At 38.5% G+C, this 12,159-nt stretch overlaps 1 protein-coding gene across 5 annotated transcripts in view; it reads left to right on the top strand.

Annotated features, from left to right (window-relative positions):
• LOC133629990 (DENN domain-containing protein 5A-like) overlaps nucleotides 1-12,159 on the top strand; it is an 87,975-nt gene that overhangs the window by 28,009 nt on the left and 47,807 nt on the right. The gene's annotated exons all lie outside the window — the stretch shown is intronic.

The raw sequence follows: 12,159 nt of genomic DNA, 5'->3' as shown, positions 1-12,159 counted from the left end.
CTCATTCTGTGTCTGCACTTTAATAACAATGTAGATTTTCTGTCACTATGAAGGCACACATTCTTTCCTGTCAGGTCAAAGCACTTAAACCTGCACCTTCCTGCCTACAAGACTCTGTCTTTAAGTTGTCTAACGCCATGTCTGCAAGCAGATATATAGTTAGCTTGACTTTTAGGCAACCTTTTAATGTCAGTGGGACATTCCGTTCTTGTTTATATGTCTTGTTTTTTTATGCTGTTTTATGCAGTTATATTAAAGGGGTCATATTTTGATTTTAATCTACATTTAAAACACTTCCTTGTGGTCTGGATAACCTGGAAAGTGGATGCTTTGGTCAAAATGTCGCATCAATTTTGCTTTAGAGACCTTCAAGCCCCTTTTCTGAGTGTCTCTTCAAAACGAGTCGCTTTGTGGGCAGTCTTTTATTTCATGCAAATTACCTCCTCCATGCCTACATGCCACATCGCAAACGTACTACAGTGTTACCTTAACTTACGAGCTTAATTGGTTCTGTGACTGAGCTTTTAACTCAAATCACTTGTATATACAATAATGTCTCCCATTGAAATAATTGAAATGAATTTACAAAACCAGTGAAGTTGGCACGTTGTGTAAATCGTAAATGAAAACCGAATACAATGATTTGCAAATCCTTTTGAACTTATATTCAATTGAATAAACTGCAAAGACAACATACTTAATGTTCGAACTGAGAAACGTTTTTTTTTTGTTGCAAATAATCATTAACTTAGAATTTAATGGCAGCAGCAACACGTTGCAAAAAAGTTGGCTCACGGGCATTTTTACCTTTTACCACTGTGTTACATGTTCTTTCCTTTTAACAACATTCAGTAAACGTTTGGGAACTGAGGAGACCAATTTTTGAAGCTTTTCAGGTGGAATTATTTCCCATTCTTGCTTGATGTACAGCTTAAGTTGTTCAACAGTCTGGGGTCTCCGTTGTGGTATTTTAGGCTTCATAATGCTCCACACATTTTCAATGGGAGACAGGTCTGGACTACAGGCAGGCCAGTCTAGTACCCGCACTCTTTTACTATGAAGCTACGCTGTTGTAACACGTGGCTTGGCATTGTCTTGCTGAAATAAGCAGGGACGTCCACGATAACGTACCTTTCAGCATTAATGGTGCCTTCACAGATGTGTAAGTTACCCATGCCTTGGGCACTAATACACCCCCATACCATCACAGATGTACGTTATTACCTTTTATGAGCCACTTTTATGAAATCTCTTTCTTATCTCTCTATTTAAACGAATGAAAAACCCAAGAACAGAACAGCAGTATAGCATTTTCTGCTGAAACTCTACACTCACTCTCACTTGTTTTAATGCTATGCTCAAGCTGGTTGACCATCGTGTGGATTAAGCCGCAAAGAAGAAAAAAGGGCGTGGCGTTTTATGCAACCCAGTAATAGAATGTATTACTAACAACTACAGTAGTTTGTTTTTTTAAGTAATGTAATAATGTACAGCATTTACCTTGAAGAGTGGACTTTGACAGTATCCCCTTCCAGCTGCTTCTCCGTCTAACACACCATCAGCAGGTTCTCTATATTTTTATGGATAAATGTCCCCTGTTTAGATATTCTAACATTCATAGCTGGCGTTCGACTCATTCTTCTTCAGTATGGTGCAGACTAGCAGTGAAACGCTCGAATTGCTTTGCCAAGTTTGTGACACGTTCAGTCATGTTTTTGATTATTAGTATGATCAATTTCTTCTTCACAGCACTGTCCTTCACGCACACTTTCTTCCTTCCCATGGTTGGAAAAACTAAGTTATGTGGATCTCTGGTAGAGGCGGGGGAAATAATAAATTTTCAGATGCATCGCAATTCAGACAGGCACGATTATAAAATCGATTGGTAAACTTCAATAATCGATAATGTTTTGCCTGCAATTTGAAGCATAACAATTAGCTGAAAGACAGCTCTTACCTCAAAACGCTCTTAAATTGAGGTACCACTATAATACATTTGTCAATCGAGTTATCTAGTAATAATTATATAGCACGGTGCAGACAACGAAGACTGTGTAAATGTAACACAAAACGCTTACAAAGAATGAATGCGGATCCCGAGCGCTGTAATTACATGTGCAAACGTCCTACTGGCTGATAATATCAATGGTCAGGAGGATGCTACATGCTAATGTATCATTACAAATTGTTAAATATCTACTGTTATTGGACTTACAAAGTTTTTGTTTGATACAGTCTCATGTCACAGCATTATAGTTAAGACTTTGAAACTGAAATACCGCGATATCTACAATACCGTTACAACCCTACTATTAAATGTAATTTTGGGTAAATTCTTCTGTGTATTGCCCTTGAACTCAGGTGGACCTCTAAGCTGAGCTCTGTGCTTCAATGTGCGGCCGCATGTCTCGCTGGGTCCTGCGTCTGAGTAGGTACATTGTCACAAAACACAAAATTAAAGCAGACACCTCTTACTTGTCTTTTTAAATGAGGCAGGAGGTTGGTGTAGTGACATGTGCTGGTTAATACAACCAATAACGGAGCCTTTTAGCTTATGGGTCTCACTGTGGACATATTTTTTGTTTAGACTATAAACAGGCTGCCAAAAAAATAAAAATGGTGGACCCTCGCGAACGTCCACCGATAAACAGTTACAACATATGAAGGTATCTGCTGACATGGTAACAAGTTGCAATACGTCACAAGTCGGGGCTGAGGTCAAATCGCTCATTTGGAATAAGGTAACATTTTATAAATATCTCCTCAACTTCTTTATGGTGTAAATTAAAGTTTTCGGCACCTATGGGATTTCGAAATACATAAACGGGTCTTAACTTGCAAAAAAGTGGGTTTTGTATTAAACGATCCCTTTTGAAATAGTTGTTAACATTCACGTGGCTGGTACGTCAATGTTGGTTTGCAGTAAGCACAGTTCATTAAAGGCAAATGATGTGTTATGCGAGACATTTGTAATGCACATGGGTTTTATCCCTAACCTTTTTTTACATTTAGTAATTAAGACAAAACACCTGATGGGAGAGATACAATTACTGTATTCTTAAGCAAAGATTTACTTGTTCTTTTCTGGGTGAAACTGTTGGGAAATGCCACAGAAGGATGGTGTGTGTATGAAAAGAGGAGTGGGTGGTCCCTGGATTAAAGATAGTGTGAAACTGAAAGATTGGTAATGTTTTCCTCCCACTTCTGTCAGTAAGGGTGCATTTTTTGCCAAATTTCACCCATTTATTCACAGCTCATGACTAGATATGTTTGCGTTAAGGTGTCCTAATTGTTACACAACTGTTTTCACAATGGCAAACTACATAATTTAATAACATTTAACTTCCACTGGTTTTTATAGTTAAAAGCACACAAAATAGCTGTAAATGTTTGACTGGTTTGTGTGTTATTATGAAACTATCACATTGAATAATTTGTTCAGAGAATCGCAGATGGGCACCTGCCAAATGACTCAAAACCAACCTTGTGGTTGTTCTTTGAGAGTGGAAACTACTTGAAGTGAAGCATACAGTATGAAAGTAAACTGAAGCTTAGAGTTCCAGCTGACACCTGTATAGCCTTCTATGAATAATTAAAAACACGAGCTCAGGTCGTCTGTTGTGTATCTTGTTTCAACATGATGCAACTGATGACTAGCATGCTGGACAGAAACATTGCTACTGTGTGTCAGTATTTTACTGCTACCTTTTACCCAGTTTTAGCAAAACGAGAGTCTAAATATCCTCCAGAGAACTAGTGTCTCAGGAGGAAACCTGATATGCAATTTGTTTTTTGAATAACTGGCAAATCTTTCCTGAACTCTGACAAAAGAAAAATACCAAAAACAAATCTTCTCTGCAGAACACGCTAGTTCTTAGAAGGGTATTAGGACCAGGGTAAAAATTTGTTATACAAAATTAGATATATATGTTTTTTACTCTTTTTATATTTAAAAATGACACATTTCTGTAGGGTGTAACTAGATTTTTTTTAATCATTATGTCAGATTGAGAGTCATGCTACAACTACACTTCTGTGTATCCAATCAAAACTGATTACCGTCTTCTTTTCACAATCAACACTTCACATTTAGCTCCCTTAGTTTGTTTACACAGTGTAGCTGTTAATACCACATTGATAATTTATGCACATTTATTTATGTGTCATCAACTTGCATAAGCCAAAAGAACACGCCGTTTTCCAGTTGCTTCTTATGATAGCAGCATTTCTGTCCGACGTACTGCTGTTACGTAATTTTAAGATTTATGTTCCGGCTGTGTTTGGTCCAGGTTGGCATTTGGGATGTGGAAGAAAACAACATACGTACTAATTCTCTTAATCCTAAAGATTTACGGGTTTAGAGTTTAATAAACCTGTTGGTTGGTTGGATCATTCACTGTCTCTGAGAACATTTTGGACTGAGATGTTAATTAATTAGGCTGGTTGTGAACGGACTTAGACCCACTTACACATCTGTAGTCAATCGCAAGCTTTTCCATCCATTTTAGGATTAGAATAGAGAGAATAAATTCAATCACAAGGGTTGACTGCAGAGATCGGCCATCCCTTATGACTTTGTGTCACCACTGATTGTATTGTGAGTGGCTTATCAGCAACCCTAATTTAAATTTCAGACTGTTGGAAGTAAAAGTGTTTCAATGAAACAAATCAATTGAAACTACCACAGCTGTCCCTAATTTATCGCTGTTAATTTAGTCCAGACCTGACAGTGGTAAATTCATTTCCGCAAAGTAGGAAATATTAGTTATGAATCAAAAATGTTCATAGCCAGAGCATAAAAATGTGTTTATGCCCTTCTGAATATCAATCATCAATCAATCAATGTTTATTTATACAGCCCTAAATCACAAGTGTCTCAAAGGGCTGTACAAGCCACAACGACATCCTCGGTACAGAGCCCAGATACGGGCAAGGAAAACTCACCCCAGTGGGACGTCAATGTGAATGACTATGAGAAACCTTGGAGAGGACCGCATATGTGGGTAACCCCCCCCCCCCCCCCCCCCCCCCCTAGGGGAGACCGAAAGCAATGGATGTCGAGTGGGTCTGACATTATATTGTGAAAGTCCAACACATCAACGAAAGTCCAGTCCATAGTGGGGCCAGCAGGAACCATCCCGAGTGGAGATGGGTCAGCAGCGTAGAGATGTCCCCATCCGATGCACAGGCTAGCGGTCCACCCCGGGTTGGGAGCAGAGTAGAAAAGAAAAGAAAAGAAACGGCAGATCAACTGGTCTATAAAGGGAGTCTATTTAAAGGCTAGAGTATACAAATGAGTTTTAAGATGAGACTTAAATGCTTCTACTGAGGTAGCATCTCTAACTTTTACCGGGAGGGCATTCCATAGTATTGGAGCCCGAATAGAAAACGCTCTATAGCCCGCAGACTTTTTTTGGGCTCTGGGAATCACTAATAAGCCGGAGTTCTTTGAACGCAGATTTCTTGCCGGGACATATGGTACAATACAATCGGCAAGATAGGCAGGAGCTTGACCGTGTAGTATTTTATACGTAAGTAGTAAAACCTTAAAGTCGCATCTTAAGTGCACAGGAAGCCAGTGCAGGTGAGCCAGTATAGGCGTAATATGATCAAACTTTCTTGTTTTTGTCAAAAGTCTAGCAGCCCCATTTTGTACCAACTGTAATCTTTTAATGCTAGACATAGGGAGGCCCGAAAATAAAACGTTACAGTAATCGAGACGAGATGTAACGAACGCATGGATAATAATCTCAGCATCGCTTGTGGACAAAATGGAACGAATTTTAGCGATATTACGGAGATGAAAGAAGGTCGTTTTAGTAACACTCTTAATGTGTGACTCAAACGAGAGAGTTGGGTCGAAGATAATACCCAGATTCTTTACCGAGTCGCCTTGTTTAATTGTTTGGTTGTCAAATGTTAAGGTGGTATTATTAAATAGATGTCGGTGTTGAGCAGGACCGATAATCAGCATTTCCGTTTTCTTAGCGTTGAGTTGCAAAAAGTTAGCGGACATCCATTGTTTAATTTCATTAAGACACGCCTCCAGCTGACTACAATCCGGCGTGTTGGTCAGCTTTAGGGGCATGTAGAGTTGGGTGTCATCAGCATAACAGTGAAAGCTAACACCGTATTTGCGTATGATGTCACCTAGCGGCAGCATGTAAATACTAAAGAGTGCAGGGCCAAGAACCGAACCCTGGCGAACTCCGCACGTTACCTTAACATAGTCCGAGGTCACATTGTTATGGGAGACACACTGCATTCTGTCAGTAAGATAAGAGTTAAACCAAGACAAGGCTAAGTCTGACATCCCAATACGCGTTTTGATACGCTCTAATAAAATATTATGATCAACAGTATCGAAAGCGGCGCTAAGATCAAGAAGCAGCAACACAGATGACGCATCAGAATCCATCGTTAGCAATAGATCATTAGTCATTTTTGCAAGGGCTGTCTCCGTAGAGTGATTTGCCCTGAAACCGGATTGAAAAGGTTCACAGAGATTGTTAGACGCTAAGTGTTCATTTAGCTGCTGTGCGACAATTTTTTCGAGGATTTTCGAGATAAACGGAAGGTGGGACACCGGCCGGTAGTTTACCAAGAGATCAGGATCGAGGTTAGGTCTTTTGAGTAGAGGATGAATAACCGCTTTTTTGAATGCTAGGGGAACAGTGCCAGAGGAAAGTGATAAGTTTATAATATTTAACACCGATGGACCTAATAATACAAAAAGCTCCTTAATAAGTTTCCCAGGAATTGGGTCAAGTAAACATGTTGTTTGTTTTGTCCCATTTACACACTTTAACAATTCCTCCAATGTTATTTCATCAAAGAGAGAGAAACTATTTTGGAGGGCAGTGTCCGTCGTATATACAGTCGTATCTGTGTTAATAGAACCCAGTTGTAGCTGAGATGCATTGTCTTTAATCTCTTTTCTAATGACTTCAATTTTCTTATTAAAGAAATTCATAAAGTCATCTGCTGAGTGGGTGGAGCTACTGGGAGGAGTCCCTTGTTGGGTTAGCGATGCTACTGTACTAAACAAAAGTTTAGGATAATTTTTGTTGAGGTGGATGAGATTTGAGTAATATTTAGCTTTAGCTGAGGTAAGCATGCGTTTATAAGTTATTAAACTATCACTCCATGCTTGATGGAAAACCTCAAGTTTAGTCGCACGCCATTTGCGTAATAATAATAATAAAACATTTTAAGTTATGACAGCCCTCTAGACATGAAATAACACCCACAAATCACCTTTACACTAGTTTAATCGAATATAGTAGACATAATAGAGAATGAGACATATGGCTTGATCTAAGATTCAAATACCACGCGCCACACAGCGTGTGCAAACAAAAAAATTGTGTGTACTATTAGTAAAGCCTGGTTTATATTCTTGCATTACGTAACTTGCATAATCGACGCCGTCTTGCCCGTGCGTTTAGATTTACTAAGGTCTGACATTTTAAGTAACTTTACCAGTGGCAGTAGCTCGACGAAGGTGGCGGTGCGTAACTGGCAACCTGGATGTGACACACTCACAGACTTTGTAATTGGTCAAACGGTGGAGGGCGGGACATTGAAATAAAAACAATAAAAAGATTTTGGGGCTGTTAATCTAATTTTGAAATGACCATATCACGGCTGAACTATCGTTGTCAGTTATAAAGGTATTTGAAAAGAACATGATGAGATAAGCTCCAGCACCCCCCGCAACCCCAAAAGGGACAAGCGGTAGAAAATGGATGGGTGGATGGATGATTTATTAATGCCTTTTCACATATAAGGGCCATTTAATGATGACTTGACATGAAATTATTACATATGGCACCTTTAAGCGTGTTGCGTGTGATCTATTAAGACTGCGTGTACGGTTGATAACTAGTGCAGACTGCTTAATTTAAATGATGTTTTTTCACGTGTACTGCGGGGCCACCATGGTGACACTCATTTACTGCACATCCATGTTATCATGCATCTACCTGTGACGTTTTGAAACATGCAGTAGACTATTGTGTACCACTTTTTATGGGCATTTTAGAAGAAGTCCTGCATCTACAATGGAACCCTCTTTTTTAGCTCGCTGAAGGTGTGCTCCTGGAAGATGCTGGCACTAACTGTCATCGTTCGCTGGAAGTTTACAGGGGCAAGAAAAATAATATTTTTTTATATTAATTAAAAAAATAAGCATAATTTTAAAAAACAAAAAAACGGCAGACACCCAAACACATCAATTGAATTTGTTTTAATCAGCCCATTAAGTTGTCCAGCAGCTATAAACTTATATTTGTGAATAGACAATATTTTATTTTTGACAGTCCATATACCAATAAATCTGATTCTGATGTTGATAAGCATACGTAGGATGGAGCTGCAGCCGATTGCCTCCCTTCTCACAGCCATTTCTGCCAGCATGTGCATCCTTTCTATTAATAATAAATAAAGACGCAAAACAGTGGGCGCAGAACAGTTTTAGTCTTAATGAATTATACTGCGTGTGTTAAATTCTTATTTGCATTTTCTCCTCCCTGTGTTATGGCCGTTCTGATGATCAGCATGTATTCTGCATATTAATGAAGACTGAAACGCTAAATGGATTGCGTCACTTATTTTACTCACTTAAGAGACGCAATCCTCTGCACACAAGCTTAATAGATCAGCTTTGCGTGTGCTATCAAGCATATCTTTTAATACACGCAAACCTTTACTACAAACCCCGTTTCCATATGAGTTGGGAAATTGTGTTAGATGTAAATATAAACGGAATACAATGATTTGCAAATAATTTTCAACCCATATTCAGTTGAATATGCTACAAAGACAACATTTTTGATGTTCAAACTGATAAACATTTTTTTTTGTGCAAATAATCATTAACTTTAGAATTTGATGCCAGCAACACGTGACAAAGAAGTTGGGAAAGGTGGCAATAAATACTGATAAAGTTGAGGAATGCTCATCAAACACTTATTTGGAACATCCCACAGATGAACAGGCAAATTGGGAACAAGTGGGTGCCATGATTGGGTATAAAAGTAGATTCCATGAAATGCTCAGTCATTCACAAACAAGGATGGGGTGAGGGTCACCACTTTGTCAACAAATGCATGAGCAAATTGTTGAACAGTTTAAGAAAAACCTTTCTCAACCAGCTATTGCAAGGAATTTAGGGATTTCACCATCTACGGTCCGTAATATCATCAAAGGGTTCAGAGAATCTGAAGAAATCACTGCACGTAAGGAGCTAAGCCCGTGACCTTCGATCCCTCAGGCTGTACTGCATCAACAAGCGTGTAAAGGATATCACCACATGGGCTCAGGAACACTTCAGAAACCCACTGTCAGTAACTACAGTTGGTCACTACATCTGTAAGTGCAAGTTAAAACTCTCCTATGCAAGGCGAAAACCGTTTATCAACAACACCCAGAAACGCTGTCGGCTTCGCTGGGCCTGAGCTCATCTAAGATGGACTGATACAAAGTGGAAAAGTGTTCTGTGGTCTGACGAGTCCACATTTCAAATTGTTTTTGGAAACTGTGGATGTCGTGTCCTCCTGACCAAAGAGGAAAACAACCATCCGGATTGTTATAGGCGCAAAGTTGAAAAGCCAGCATCTGTGATGGTATGGGGGTGTATTAGTGCCCAAGACATGGGTAACTTACACATCTGTGAAGGCGCCATTAATGCTGAAAGGTACATACAGGTTTTGGAGCAACATATGTTGCCATGCAAGCAACGTTACCATGGACGCCCCTGCTTATTTCAGCAAGACAATGCCTTTCCCAACTACTTTGGCACGTGTTGCAGCCATGAAATTCTAAGTTAATTATTATTTGGATAAAGTTTATGAGTTTGAACATCAAATATCTTGTCTTTGTAGTGCATTCTATTGAATATGGGTTGAAAAGGATTTGCAAATCATTGTATTCCGTTTATATTTACATCTAACACAATTTCCCAACTCATATGGAAACGGGGTTTGTAGATCAGGGCCATAGTGGACGGATTTTAAGAGCCATGGTCTCAACAAGTGGCACATACTACTGTAGTATTGATATTTTTAGTTAATTTAGCTATTTTTATGCTTGAAAATGTTTAATTCAGGGGGAAATTATGTAAAATATGCCTCTGCGACAGATTGAAGTCGCAAACTTCAAAGCGTAATGTGATAAGGATCGACTGTACTCCCAATCTGATTTTAAAGTATATTTTCGAAGTAAAAATAATGAATATAAAAATACACCATTCCATGGTGAAACTGTCACAGTACAAATAAAAAAAATCTTTATTAACTGAAATTCACAGTAGGTCTGAGGTATTGGAATATGCGTGACAGCATGCATGACAATGTTCTTTTTGAAATGAGTGTTACAAAAAAAAAAAGAAAAGCAAAACATATGTCAATAATTTAACTTATGATTCTTGCGCTTTTAGTTAATTGTAAATTGTATGACCTCGGCGGGATTTGTTTTCAGACAGGTGTAATGTACTATCTCACTGTCAAATATTATCCTGATACACCTTCAAAATTAAGAATTGGAAACAGTTTTGTAATTTCTCTTGCTGTATCACCATCATTGTGTTCGCTAGTGAAGATACTACAGCAAAGATTTTATGTAATAATTTCAAGTTGCAAAAGTAAAGTGCCACACAGCCTGAGAGCAACTTCATTACCTCTATTACTTTTGTTATTGTGGACATTTTAGATTAAGCAACAGAGTGGAAAACTACATGCATTGCTTTACCTCAAAGACCAGTCATGAAAACACCATTCAAATAACAGCATGTATAGATTTTGCATTTTCTTTTTCAGATTTTCTGAAACTGAACTCTGAGAAAAACACTACCTCTGTCACAGATCTTTCGGTTTTTGCAGGTTGAACTTTAGAACAAATGTTGTGCGTGGACAGCGGAATGCTTTCCAAGTCCAGAAAGGCTTTTTTGTTGTTTAGATAACCTCAGTAAGCCCCAGCGCTGCAGGGTCGGTTACACAACAGCAGCTTTCTGCACAAGTCAAAGCCGTGACACTCCACTGATGCACATATTAGGGACATTTTGTTATACACCTTGACATGGTTTAGCATGCTGTTACAGGGGCTTGAAATGTTGTCTTATGTTCCATTTATTAGGCCACCTTTATCACCTTACCTTGTGTGTTTATACAGACTAATTCAATAATCCGGAAAATAAATAAATATACCTGCTGTTGGTAAATTCCATTATTTATCATATCAGGATATCTTATGTACTTAATACACTTTACAGACACAATGTTGTCTATTGATTTAGAGTTGTGGGCAATAAATGATTGACAGAATTATTTCATGATCTCCACGGAGGTTACGTTAACCCTTCATGTTTTTTGTTTTGTTTGTCAGTTGGGGAAGTCAAAGATGCATGACCCACAGCTCTGAATTTCTGGAAATCATCTTTCATTACAGTGACCCATGACAAATTGGGGAAATCCAGAATACACCAAATATCCGACATTAAATGGGAACTGGCTCTGCGATGAGGTGGAGACTTGCCCAGGGTGTACCCCTCCTACCTCCCGAATGCAGCTGAGATAGTCTCCAGCACCCCCCGCCACCCCAAAAGGGACAAGCGGTAGAAAATGGATGGATGGATAAATGGGTACTGTACTTTTTGGGGGGAATTTTGAATCATTCACAATCCCAATGTAAGACAAGCATACATATGTTTTTCTTTTTTTATGCATTCTAACTCATAAATAAACGCTAGGAAAAGTAATCTAACAATGGGAGTCATTCTATTCCGCTTATGAAAGACCTTTAAAAAAAACATCCAAAAACTTCCATCAACTGTAAGTATATATGTAATGTAGTAACAGGCACATTCATAATTACATGTAATATTTACGTATTTTGCTTATTTTAAGCATACCATGGCACATTATTTTCATAGACGCATCACAATGTTCGCTTTTTTCTTCAACACTGACTACAATTAATGCAGACTTCATGAGAAACATAATAAAACAATCACTTACTGTACAATGTCTGCTTTCACTGCCAGCTGATGGGGTGTTTATATATTTCCGTTTAAGATGAGGAATTAATCATAGTCTTTATACAGACTAATTCAATAATCCGGAAAATAAATAAATGTACCTGCTGTTGGTAAATTCCATTATT

This window comes from Entelurus aequoreus, linkage group LG02, assembly GCF_033978785.1.
Source record: "Entelurus aequoreus isolate RoL-2023_Sb linkage group LG02, RoL_Eaeq_v1.1, whole genome shotgun sequence".
NCBI classification, from domain to species: domain Eukaryota; kingdom Metazoa; phylum Chordata; class Actinopteri; order Syngnathiformes; family Syngnathidae; genus Entelurus; species Entelurus aequoreus.
Note: the sequence above shows the minus strand (reverse complement) of the source record. Positions and strands in the feature narration are given on the sequence as shown.